Source organism: Mauremys reevesii, unplaced genomic scaffold, assembly GCF_016161935.1.
Source record: "Mauremys reevesii isolate NIE-2019 unplaced genomic scaffold, ASM1616193v1 Contig123, whole genome shotgun sequence".
NCBI classification, from domain to species: domain Eukaryota; kingdom Metazoa; phylum Chordata; order Testudines; family Geoemydidae; genus Mauremys; species Mauremys reevesii.
Genome location: NW_024100742.1, coordinates 85558 through 98991, shown reverse-complemented (window position 1 = coordinate 98991; position 13434 = coordinate 85558). Strand labels below are relative to the sequence as shown.

At 50.5% G+C, this 13434-nt stretch overlaps 1 long non-coding RNA gene across 3 annotated transcripts; it reads right to left on the bottom strand.

Moving 5' to 3' along the window:
• Positions 1 to 2963: 2963 nt before the first annotated feature.
• Positions 2964 to 7584, bottom strand: LOC120392916. Of its 3 annotated transcripts, XR_005591823.1 has the most exons (4): positions 7435 to 7584; positions 5118 to 5211; positions 3253 to 3397; positions 2964 to 3116 (listed from the first exon to the last, which is right to left on the bottom strand). It is a non-coding gene; the product is annotated as an uncharacterized LOC120392916 (long non-coding RNA). The 3 variants fall into 3 exon arrangements; XR_005591822.1 differs by lacking the exon at positions 5118 to 5211; XR_005591821.1 differs by lacking the exons at positions 5118 to 5211; positions 7435 to 7584 and having other exon boundaries at positions 3253 to 3452.
• Between the last annotated feature and the right edge of the window lie 5850 nt (positions 7585 to 13434).

Below are 13434 nucleotides of genomic sequence, written 5' to 3'. Positions count from 1 at the left end.
TGTTCTGCAAAGGGAGCCAGGCCCCAGAGGCCCCGCTCAGCCTGCCAATTAGAGGCAGCCAGCTTCCAGCTGGGCTTAGCAGGGCAGGTATTTAAGCAGGAAGAGGCAGCAGCCTAGGAGTTCCTAAGAGGAAAGCCTCTTAGACAAACCCCTGGATTCTCTGTGTGACCCAGAGCCCAGCCAGTGATCTGCTCCTGCTGGAGGGTGGCCTGTCTCCTGAAGACCCTTTCAGATAAGCCTCTCCCTTCCCTTTTGGTTTTGAGCTGCCTGGGATGTGGGTGATGGATTGTGCCTGACAGGTCTATGCTGGAGGCAGGGCTGATTCACTTCCCAGAGCCAGATCAGTGCATAGAAAAACTATAGACCCAGGCCTAAGGCTTCAGTGCCTGGGGTCCCACTTCTGACCCTCCTGGCCGCAGGGCAGTGGATGGAAAATGTGAACTGAGACTAACCAACGTGGCGATGTCTGCCTGGGGTCTGGCCCTCCCTTGAAAGGCTTTGCCCCCATGGATTATTCCAGACTCTCCCCACCGCCGCAGGGGAAACAAGCTGTCCCAGTAACAGTGCAGTTCTGCTGTGTATCTGCACTCCAGGCTTGGTGCAGGCACAGGTGTGTTACACAGGGGTCACCCCCCGATCCAGCCATGCTGGCAGAAGGCTGTAGTGTAGACCTGGCTTGAGCCAGCAGATGGCCAGAAACAACCACCCTGAGAGGTGTGAACTGCCCCATGCCTCTAAATGTGTCTTTACAACAAAACCCAATGCAAGGGGGGCTAATGTGCCACCCAAGCAGGAGGGGAAGAGAGAAGCATGCTTAGTCCACCATCAAAACAGATCCACCCTGGCTCCTTGAGAAAATACACCAGGGGGATGGGGGCGCCTGACATGCCTGTGTGACACATCCAGGACCAAGCCTGCACACTGCTAGGAGCTGTCCTGGCCTCAACACAGGTGATGGGAGGTTCCTCTTTCTCCATGTGGTGCTAAGTGCACTTGTCTGTAATACTTGAGTTGATGTCTGATGCTAATAGCAAGGTGGCCCCCCTTGCTGTATCTCAACACAGGCCAGTGACGGCCTCTGAATTCCCTATACCCTGACATAGGAAGGAAGCTGGGAAGTTTTCCGTACTGTCTGTCTAGAGGAGAAGCTCGTATACAATTGACACCTTTGCAAAGCAATGAAGCTCAAAACCAGCTGCAAGATGCAGCACCTCAGTGTAGGAGTGTGGCCGTTTGTCAGTAACTAATTGCGGTGAACCCACCACAGTGCAAGCAAAGTTGCTAGGTTCAGCCCCAGCTGAGTCAATGTGGCATACTTCAGCCATGGAACTCTGTAACGGTTCCCCGGGCTGAGTCTGTCTGGGGTGGGATGATGTGTATAAGCAACAGCAGGAGTTTAGCGGTGAGATCATGTGACGTGCTGTAAGCACATGTGTACAGGAGGATGACTTCACCCTCCTGAAATAGCAGTGACTGGCTGGTGGCTGCTACAGCTGCAGTGAAATGAGCCCCTGCACTTCCCAAATGTGGGGTCATTGAACCAATTCACTGAGTCTTGAGCACTGGTTATAGCAAATGCCCTGTAGACCCTCAGCTGTGACCCCTTCCAGGGGTGTTTTCTCGCTGCATGTGCAGTGCTCCTATTGACAGTACATCTCACCCTGGCTTTATCTTGCAACGTTGGCTGCAGTGTAAATACTGTAGCTCAGATGGTAAAATGGCTTCAGTTAAAGTCCGTTTTCACAAGCTCATGATCCTGTGCCTTTTCAGATCAAGCTTTCCATGCTTGGTCTCCACTGGAACTTAGGTAAAAAATTCAGTAAACCTGAGCAAAGTCCCTTCAGCTCTTTTGTGCTCCTCTGACATAAGTGAATCAACTCCCTCCCGCCACACATCATTAAAACTACTGCCTCTCTTCAGAGGGACAATTCCCAAGTATCAGAGGGGGAGCCGTGTTAGTCTGGATCTGTAAAAGCGGCAAAGAGTCCTGTGGCACCTTATAGACTAAGAGACGTATTGGAGCATGAGCTTTGTGGATGAATACATCATACATTCGGCGAAGTGGGTATTCACCCACGAGAGCTCATGCTCCAATACGTCTGTTAGTCTATAAGGAGCCACAGGACTCTTTGCTGAATTCACAAGTAGATGATCTTTGAATCTTGACATGCCCTTAGCATTGAGGCATCGGTGATCAGTTCACAACTAAGTGTGCTGAAATTAACAAGGTTAGATATGTTAGTAAACTGGTTACTTGACAAGCGCAAGACAAAATTTGATTTTTTTGCGTAGTCTGCAACAGAAAAAGTTTGCTGGGCTTGGGTAGCATCCTGGCAAACCCTTTTTGTGTAGATGCAGCACCACTGTGCCAAATGGAGTTTCTAGTGTGGACGTGGCCTAAGTGAGAAGGTCTGATTCTCTTATTTACACCAATGTAAGTTAACGCCGTTCACTTTAGTGTTGCAAGTGTGTAAGTTTGAGCAGAATCAGGCCCTGGTTTATTTCTATAAATCTATACTATTGAAGTATTGCCAATCCCAGGTACTCAATTGAGAAATCAGCCCCCATCTGCTCCCAGAAATTCATGAGACTTTTAAATAATGTTCAGAGTCTCCTTATTTACAATCTGGTTTCTGGACCTTCAGGGTGTGCTTGTTTCATGTTCTCAGTTTTTTCCACAACCAGGAGGGCCAGAAAATGTTAGTTTTGGATTTGTTGTTTGTTTAAAGATTCCCAAGTGATCATTTGACTCCAGCAGCTGAAGCTTTAAGAAACGCCCCAAAAATCACAAGACTCATGACAAAATCATGAGTTCTTAAGGCAATATTAAATTCGAGCTGCATGTTCTGGCTATTCCATGTCTTGCATTTAAGATTTGGTGACCTTAATGTTAACAGCCTCTGTAAAAGTTTTATAGAATTTGCAAAGGCGAAGGGGAGGGGGAGAGAGAGAGAGACTACTCCTCCTTTTTGCTGTTTTTATTTGTGAAGCTATTTTGCACTGTATTCTTGTATAATGATAACACTGAGCAAACACAAGCGAGAGGAGACTTGCAGCGCTTTTCAGGTTCCTTGCATTGGGCAATATCTCCTCTCGTACAGTTCTTCAATCGAACACTGACAATAATGAAAAATAAAAGCAATAATCACGGTCTGACACACCAGCTGCCCCCTAGAACCATGCTGCCTGCACACAATACATAGGGCCAGCCTCCCTTTCCGCCCCCCCAATAAAAACACACTTGATGGTAACCTTAGGTCAGTCTGCCATTTCCTTTAGTTCATGCAACACTTCTTAGTGTGATTGCTTGGCTCTCGCAGGTCCACGCGTGACTTCTTCCAGGGCTGAGGCTGAGGGGCTGGTTCCTTCTGTTGTTCCTATTTCAATAACTCGGGAGCTGTGAAGAAACTCAGAATAAGAAATTCTCGGTCCTTCTCTGCTGAGCTATTGTAACATTTCTAGCTACATACTCGGAGCCTGCTCTGACTTTTTTAGGGCAACTTTCCATCCGCTAATGGAGCAGCTATGGGTTCCCCTGCTGTGTCCCCCTCCCATCAGCAGTGGGCTGGGGTGTGGCCCAATCCCCAACCAGCAGAATGGTTCCTGGTGGTGAAACTTAGAGCAGCCCCAGGGCTGTTTCAATTTATGCCAAGGACTGACCCACAACAAGCAAGAGAAAGAGGAAAAGGAACCTTAGGAGCCACTTTCTCCATCCCTCATGTGCTATTTGGCTAGGCCTGGGGATCTGCCCCTCTAAATTTATTAAGATTTAAAATATCTAAATATGAGCAACAGGGGATGGATCACTTGATGATTACATGTTCTGTTCATTCCCTCTGAGACACCTGGCAGTGGCCACTGTCAGAAGACTGGATACTGGACTAGATGGACCTTTGGTCTGACCCGGTATGTTCTTATTTATAATGTTGATTTAAGTTAACTTTACATTTTAACTTTATTAACTTCCTATTTTTTTACCTTGAGACCCATATGTTTCTTGGCCTAGGACTCCTGCACTTACTATTTAACAAACTTCCATCCACAATTTTCCTCATGCTCCTTTGTTCTTTCTGGAAAATGGTCCCTCCCTCAGGACTCTCCCATACACCTCTTCATTCCCCACCCTAGAACATCTACAGATTCCACCGCACCTGCATCATGGACATCCCCCTAAAAACATCTCAGGACAGCAAATGTTGTATTGCACCAAGTTGTCTGTAGGAAATCCCATTATCAGATAGAATGGTGGTGCTGATGTGCAAATCACATCTCTATAAGCTTTAGTGAAATTCTTTTAAAAAGGAAGTAGAAGTAGGAGACCCTAACTTGAAACTGGCATAAGATGGGTGCTAGGTGTCTCATGAATTGTCACTCTCAAACTGCTAGCATTCTTAAGGACCAAGAATATGTATGGGGTAGTAAATGCTTATTATTGGTTCATGATATGTTGTAGGTGGAATCTGTTGCTGCCGTTGTGTCCTATTATTCTAGAGCTTTCTCCAAGCAGTTTCATTAATAGGAACAAACATGAGAAGACTCTAGTGCCATCTGTGAACTAGTGCAGGGTCAAGTGGGAGGGAATGGGTCTTGGAGAGAAGAGATCCTCTGGGAGTGACAGTGAGGAATCTGGGGAGTGGGGAGAAATTCCCACTTCCCCATTGCTAGGGCCAGTGGCTGGTGTTCCAAAGGGTGGGTGAACCTCCTCCCCATTCAGCGCTCAGCAGGTTCCACCCTCACCCCGGCGGCAAAGGCAGAACCACTCCAGAAGTTTGCTTGTCTCAGAAGTTGGGGGGGGCAGCAGGGGGGGCAGCCTGTCTGTGTTTGCAATGGGGAAGCCACTGCTCTGGATCTGTCTCGCTCGCTCTTGGCAGCTGTGAGGCTTGACAGGCCAGAGTGTACCAGTCACCTCTTGTCTAGGCCTACAGCAAGGCACTGCTGCAGTCACAGTAAAGACTTTCCAGTTCCTGGACCTCTGCAGGTCAAGTGACTCAACCCTAATTGCCCCTGAGCAACTGGGAGCAGACAAGCGGTGCTGTGCTATCGCTCACAAGGCAGAGAGCTGGCACAGACCTCTCTAGTGCTGTTAGCTGTCCAGCGGCTTCTCACTTGGAACTTACCTATGGCCATAAGCACCTCGGTCACTTGGTGGTTGGATTTTGCCGATGTTTCCATGTAGATTAAGCTTTCGCTCTTTGCAAACTCCTCCGCCTCCTAGTTGGGTGGGGAAGGTACAAAACCAGGGTTATTTCAAAGTAGACGTAGGTGTGTTCTGCACGGTAATCACATCCAGCTTGGGAAATGTCCTGGAAAGTGGTGGAAATAAGGGCTCCATTTACAAGGTATTGGCTCTTGTCCTTAGGCCTGGCAGGGAGGCACAGCTCCTCCCTGTATGCTGGAGTGGGACACATTCCAGTGTGTTGTGCACTAACAGGCCTGTGCGTGCTGCAGTGACGCACATTAGGGAACTCTCCGTGCGTGCCAGCAGGCCCTTATGGGCCAATTAGTGCACAACACACAAGTGCACCCTAGACCTTGCCCCCCGCTTGTGCAGACAAGCTCTTAGTTTACACTGACTTTAGTTCCCCACCTTTCTGAAGAGCAGCGTGTCCGGTGATAGAGCCACCATTGCATTCCAGCAGATTCTGCTGCGAAGCCTAAAGCTTCCTATTTCCCCAGCTCACGCTCCTTCTGTTCCAGGCACACGGCTGCAGCCGAACTGTTTAGGCCACGCTTGTTTTCTCTCTTGCACAGCTCAAGGCATTGCAGCCGCTCTCTGACTGCACCATGTTCAAACTCCCTGGCTCACCGGGTTTGGATGCACTAGCCTTGCAGACGGCTTGGTTTGGACTGGACATATTCAGAGCGAGATCTTGTCCAAAGTGTGTGGGGGGGTGAGGAGAAAGGTGTCAACACATTAATACCACAGGGTCAAAGCAGGAGCACAACTGCAACCATAGATGCACTAACAGGCTCTCCTGGGCTGAGATTTGAAGCCCACAAGTCAGGAAGTTGGCAGATAAGGCTACTGCGCGCAGCCTCCCTGCCCCCTGCTCACTCTACTCCTATCTCCGCTAGAGCTGGTCAGGGATTCTTTGCCAACGTGTTTCTATTGGAAAATGCTGGTGTGGCAAAGCAGAAACGTGTTTCTAAGCCAAACACGCACGTTTCCACAACTTTCCTCAAGAACGTTCTTCAAATCCAGGCTGGCATTGGGGTGAGAACCCATTTCTCCCCCTCCCCCCAGCCCAGACTAGCCAACAGCTCTGTGTGTGGCACGATCACTGGTGGTGTGGGAAGCCCAGGTTTGAATCCCTGCTCTGCCTGCTGCATCTGTTTCTCACACAGTGGAAGTCTTGTTTTCCAGCCAGTCCTAACTCCCACCAGAGCCCTGGAGAAGAGGCATCACAACAACCTTTGTCTGCATGATCAAATGGTGCTAGGCAAGGGCACGTGCTATTGATCATGTGTCCAGCTGACACACAGCCTGCGGCTATAGCTGTATTTCACCCTTGTATGTCTTCAAAGCGCTAGCTCAGGTGACTGGCGCCCAAGTTGACCTAGCCTGGCTGGCAGCAGCCACATGGCAAGTCCCTAACAAATTGTGTCCCCACTGGTGCTGCGCACTCCCGTTTGTGTTGCTCTGGCTTCTGGAGGCACAGCCCGTGGTTCTGTCTGCTGCAGTACGCTGAACCACTCTAACTCCTTCCCAGGGGATTGTGGGAGAACTCCACGCACTCTCCTTCTGGGTGCACCAGGGGATTTGTGGGAAGACACTGGAGGCCTATCAGCACTGGAATCGTTTATTCTGCACCCTCGCTGCAAAGTGGGTGGGTTTGTGTGTGGATGGGTGGGGGGGTAACGGCACTGAAGACCTACCCATGTTTGACACAGAGGCCCACTAGTGGTTTGTTACTCTGTGTCAGCGACTCTTGTCGGGCATGACATACTCACCAGTGTGGTGACTGATACTTATTTAAAAGGTGATGTGGAATATGTCATTTGAAATTTAACACCACATTGCACCGTCACTGTGAAATGTTTGGAAGAACTCTGTAGCTGAAATCACAGATATTCATTCCCAGGGCTGGCCTTACCATGAGGCAAACTGAGGTGGCAGCCTCAGGTGCCAGACTGTGGGCGGGCACCACTAGGACCCAGAGTGTAGAAAATGTGTCTGGTGCTGGTGAATATGTATCCAAGAAAGTTAGCAGCTGAAACAGATGGCAAAATGGGATTTATGACCTCTATCATCGCTGGCAGCCAGTGGGGCCTTGCTATATTGCTCACTGCTAGGAGAATGGCGTTCACGTAAACATTTACTTATAAACTGTTCAGTGTGAAAGCCTGAAGTGCAGCACTTGGGAAACACGCTGCCGTGGTGTTTTTGAAAGAGAGAATCTGCCAAGTGCTGAGATCTTACTGCAGTGCACTTACCTCAAAGGTGAATTCCCGCTGAGCAGCAAGATCTATCTTATTGCCGACTAAAACAATCACGAGCTCATCGGGAAGAAATTCCTTCTCTAATTCCCTCAACCATAGCTTTGCTCTCGCAAAAGTTGCCTGGAAAGGTGAGAGAGAGACACACACACACACCGACATTAAACCAACAGATACTCAGCAGCTGTCACATGGCAGTAATACAGACATATGGCCCTCGGTGTTGCGGTTCCTGTGTGTTGCGTATTACCAGTAAAAGGGAAAAAACCTTCATAACGTAGTAGGAGATCATGCGACATGTCCCCCTAGAACAGTCCATCTGAAACAGACATTAGTGTAACTCATTTTATGTCTCTCTAAGTCAGGGCTTGGCAACCTTTCAGAAGTGCTGTGCCGAGTCTTCATTTATTCACTCTAAGTTAACGTTTCGTGTTCCTTTTAATGTTTTTAGAAGGTCTCTTTCTATAAGTCTATAATATATCAATTAAACTATCGTTGTCTGTAAAGTAAATAAGGTTTTTAAAATGTTTAAGAAGCTTCATTTAAAATTAAATTAAAATGCAGGGCCCCCGGACCAGTGGCCAGGACCCGGGCAGTGTGAGTGGCACTGAAAATGAGCTTGCGTGCCACCTTCGGCACCCTTGCCATAGGTTGCCTACCTCTGCTCTAAGTGGTGTCGGTGCCACTAGATGGGACAGGACACCACACCCAGGTGTGGGGTTACATGAGGGTAGGGGAACAAAGAGCACTTAGTGATGCTCCCTCATTACCTACTTGGCTGGTGAGCTGGACTGAGCTGGGAGGCAGGGGTAGACAGAGAAATCTTGGCTTTTATGGGGAAAACGTGCGCATTTATTGTCCACTGTCAGTGAAATGTCTGTACCAGTTCCTTGCATGTCTTCACCCATCTTTACCAGAAGAGAAGGATAAACCTGCCCATGATGTGTAGCCCTTACGTGATGTGTGCAGGAAAAAGCAGTCTTGGTTGAAATGTCTGGAGACATATTGGGAAGCGACCCTACACTAGAACTATTGCAGCCTACCAGCGGCGTGGCTGCATGATCAAGATTCAGTTGGGATATTTTAGAAAGATAAAGGCAAACCCTTCTGGTGGAGAGAGGCAGGAGAACAAGCCATCGCTGCTCTTACCTTTCTGGCTATGTCAAATACAAGAAGGGCAGCATTCGTCCCCTGTAATAAAGATGGCAAACCCCGCATGGTACTTCTCCTGTCCTGCAGTGTCCCAGATCACAAGCTTGATCGTGGCAGTCTCTAAACATACCAGCTGGGTGAAGAAAGAACCTGGAAGTGACACAGATGGCACAGCTCCTTGAGAAAGCCATAGCATGCACCTTAATTAATGTTAACCTTCATCTCGGTGATCTGTGTGAAAGATGGGTGTCGAGATTGGGTTGGAAAGGGCTGCAGGGGGAGGGAGGATGAGAGAGAGAGAATTAAAACACCCCCTCCCCCCCCCAAAAGCAATGTAACAAACAGGCTGGTGAACTGGTCTTACCCAATAACAGCCCGGTAGTACACCAATGCACATCAGCAGGCTGTAGCTGGGAGATGGGGAGGGGAAGAGGAATGAGAACAATGGCTCTTGCTCAATCCATCAATATTAGTGGCATTAGCAAGCTTTGGTTTTGCAGCTGTCTAGCTGGAGGAAATGTGATGGCAGGGTGGGAATTAGGAGTCTTGAGTTCTAATCCAGCTGTACAGTGCCTGGCCCCTGTTGGGTGCTGCTGTAACAGAAATACTGCAATCTCCCCAACACTGATTTGCATGACCTTGGGCAAGTCACTTAAGGCTCTGTAAAGCTCAAAAGCTTGTCCCCTCTAGGGTGACCAGACAGCAAGTGTGAAAAATCGGAATGGGGGTGGAGGGTAACAGGCACCTAGATAAGATAAAGCCCCAAATATTGGGACTGTCCCTGTAAAATTGAGACATCTGGTCACCCTAGTCCTCTCGACCAACAGAAATTGGTCCAATAAAACACCTACCTTGTCTCTTCAATATTCTGGGACCAACCTGGCTACATGAACACTGTTACCATGAACTCCTAAAATGTGGTGGTGTCGCTGGATCTGCAGCTTTTTCAGAAAAAATGTTCTGCTGAAATTTCACCTAGTTCTAGTGTGAGTGGGTGTCTGTTGAAACACCAGGAAAATGTCAAAGGCAGGTTTGCTGATCACATTGGAGAGGCTAGATGGGCTGCTTTGACTAGAGTGACTGGAGCGATATCATGGGCAGAGCTGCTGGGAGTCTGGGAAGATAGCCTTTTAAATGTCATCCGTTGGAGGCTCCGTTGTCATACGTCCTCTGTCACAAACAGGGCAGAACAGAGTGTTACGTCTGTTTTTCTGACACCCAGGAATTCTACAAGGGGTGGTTCCAACCCAAACCCACTAGATAGGACTCTGAAGCGCAGTTCCTGGGATTCCAGGATGCGCCTGTGTCAGTTTCTGCAGCGAGAGTAAGAACGTGGTGCAATGTCGCAGTGAGCGCTGGGACTGGGACTGGCACCCATCCAGAGATAATGCAGTGCGATTGGTAGTATTTCTGTGGGGGCAGCTGGGAGAGCCAGGACTAGGGGGAGAGCACGGAGAGAACGCAGAGGGGAAAATCTATAACATTTAATAGTAAATGGTGAACACTCTCTTGGGTTACTCAGAACTGGCAGGTGTAGACCAAAACTCTCCGCTGAGGTGACCTATTTAAATGCTGCACTACCTGCAATGAACCGCTAGCTGTCACTCTGACTCCACAATGAACACAGCTGTGTTGCTGGTCCCCTGTTCATGATTTCCTGTCTCCAATCTACCCCAGCAGAGAAATGTGTCCTGCCTGGGGCCTGAGCCTCCCTGCCAGCGAACTCCAAAGGCACTTTGCCACTGGTGTCGGTGGAGCAGGAGATGCTGAGGCCTGACTTTTTTCAGACGTGCTTCTTAGGTTGGTGCCTAAAGATCCAGCTCTGAAGAGCAGCGTCAGACAAGGCCCAGCTTTTAAAATGGGCACATCAGCCTGCACAGCTTGCGCCGCCTTAACCAGACTTTTCCGGATCTCGCCGTTGTCAGTCCTGTGCCTGAGCTGAGAAACCAAACTAACCCCGTGCTCACGGGCTGTACCGTTGGGGGTCTGTTGGGTCACGTTCCGTTAGCCGCCAGAGCTGCCAGCTGGAGCCCCTAACCCTGCCTGCTGAGTGACGTCCTGCTGCTGCTCTGCTGGGCCTGAGAGCTTAAGCAAAACCAGACTTCACGCTAGCGTCGCTCCGCTGACTTCAGCAGAGACACTCCTGCTACAAGGGAGACGCAGATCGGGCCCTTTGTGTTGCACCAAAGGATTGGTTCATTGCTGCCACTCACTCACATCCCACAGTGGGCACGGATTCCCTGACGTCATTTGTCACACGGCGGAAGGCTGTGCTTGACTTTCCCGCGGCCGCGCTCCCCAGCAGAACCACCTTGGAGATGTAGGCTTGCTCCGTGGACGGCCCCGCCCCCACCTGCTGCGTTCTTCTCGGGGCCATATTCTGCAAAGAAGAGAGAACCCTGTTCAAAAGGCATTGACAGTGCGCTCCAGGGCCCTCGGATGATTAGCTGCGTACACTCTAAAGAGTTAGGCCCCAGGCCTCGATTTCCCACTCAGCGTAGCAGGAGACGTGGCTCCAGTTTAACCCTGATATTCTATGATTCTATCTGCTATTCTATGATGCTGTATGATTTAGTTGGGAATTGGCCCTGCTTTGAGCAGGGGGTTGGACTAGCTGAGCTCCTGAGATCCCTGCCAACCCTGATATTCTATGATCCTCCCTGCACCCCTGTTCCAATCATTCAAGCTCAACATGCTTAAAAGAATCCTAATGGGAGTCTAACCCTACGGGTACATGTACAGTACAGGGGGCTGTACCGACATAGCTCTGTCACTGTATTGGCCAGTATGACGCCGTGGTATAGACACAGCCCACACCAACAGAAATGGGGTTTCCTTTAGTGTAGGCCACCACTTCCCCGACAGACAGGCGCTTCAGCGATGGAAGCCTTCTTCTGTCAACACAGCTGCAGCCACCGTGCGGGTTAGGTTGCCATGGCAATGTCACGCAGGAGTGTGGCCAACCACAGGGCAACGTGCTGACCTAACTTAGGTGTAGACCAAGTCTAATCCATAGACTCATCAACAGCCTGAGCTGCTGTGGCCACAGTCACAATGTCAGGTGGCCTCTCATAGCAGCACTGTGAACTCCAGAGTCCCGATCCTAAATACTGGTCATAGCACTCCAACCTGTTTCCCCCCCAATACCTGACCTCCTGAGAGAGCTCTTCCGTCAATACACTGGCTTGGGCTCTTGGAACCAACTTGATACAGGTGGTCCCAAAGCTTCCAGCGCTAGGCTCACAAGGGGCAGTCCGGATGCACAGCCCTGAATCAGTCGGACTTTTTCCTTACCAAGAAATCTCACTGGCCCCATACCTGTGGTTCTCAGGAGTCTCAAAGGCCAGGTGAGGCTGGCTATGGTGGGAGGCCTGGGGATGGGGGGTGGGGAGCCATCAGTGGCTGAACTTTCAACCCTAACAAATAGCTTCTCTTGAAGTCAGTTTCTAGTGCTTGGTGTTATGAAGATGGGCCACATTTTCAAGTCTATATTCAGTCTCTGGTCTGGCTCAGCTCAGTGCACCAACTGAGTGTGGGGGGGAGGGGTGTGCAAATAGGTCATTCCTGCAGCTGGGGGTCCTGTCCTGCACTTTAGGAGCGGAGGGTTTCTTAGAGTTCTTGCTGATTGGCCATATAGGGTCTGGGCGTTTCGCTTCATCAATAAATTAGCACAGAAGTCTTAGGAAACTGTATTTCACCCCTCTAATGTTGGTCAAGATACACATGGTGCCAGTGATGACCTGCCAAAATCTTAACAACCGGTTCCCTATTAAAGTTCTGATTTAAGGGGGGGGAACGGGGGAGGGGCCAGGGCAGGGGGAGACATACCCGTGGGGACAGGAGCCCCTGCAGGGCCTGGGGCAAATTGCCCCACTCGTCCCCCCGGCAACCCTAGAGCTTGCAGCCCCTTCCCCCCTTACCTTGCTGGCAGCTCAAAGCAGCAGGACGACTCAGGATCTCAGCTGAGCTGCCCAGCTGCTGGCCATGCTGCAGCTCTGCGGGGGGGGGGGGAGGTCTGGGAGGAGACATCCTCATGGGGCCAGGGGCCCTGCAGGGCCTGGGCCAATGGACCCACTTGCCCCCTCCCCCCTGGCCAGCCCTGGAGCGGCAGCAGGACGACTCCTGAGCTCAGCTGCCCAGCTGGTGCCGGCGGCTGGCCATGCCGCAGCTGGGGGGAAGCGGGGGAAGGGCCGGGGGAGCCTCAGCCTCCCCAGCTGGGACTCCTGGGAGCAACAGATCTTTGCCCACCCCTGGCCCTTTAACAACCGGAGCTGTTGAGTGCAGAGCCAATCTCAAGGCATGTGACTAGGTCAGCAACAATCACGAGACCATGACATGGGCATGATGAAAGGAGGCAGTTGGATCTTCCAGGGGTACGTCTCCCCCGGGAGCCATGCTGGTGGCTTCATCTCCTGCTCTGGAAGGGGCAGCGAGGGCAGCCCACGGCGAGTGGAGATTGCAGGAGGAGAGGCACGCAGCTTGGGAGAAGGGAAATGGAAAGCAAACAGTGCAAGTCCGGGGGTGAATGAGATTCATGTGTTCGATCCTGTAGCCCTGAGGTTTTCAGTTCAGTGTCTTGGTGCCTTGCAGAAGCCTGTGATGACCCATCGACCCTGAAGAAGATGGAGCCTCAAGACACTGCAATTTTACTAACAATGCCTGGCCTCAGCTCAGAGCTTCATCTTTATTTCCCTCAACACATTCTCCGAAGGGCTGGACAGAGAGGAGGAGGCAGTCCCGTGGGACAGGGAAATCCTGCCGAGTTGTGCTTACAGAGCTCCGGCTCCACCTCGCTACCCAAGCAATCAAGTCCCGAAAAGAAACTTGCTGCCTGTTCCTGACAGG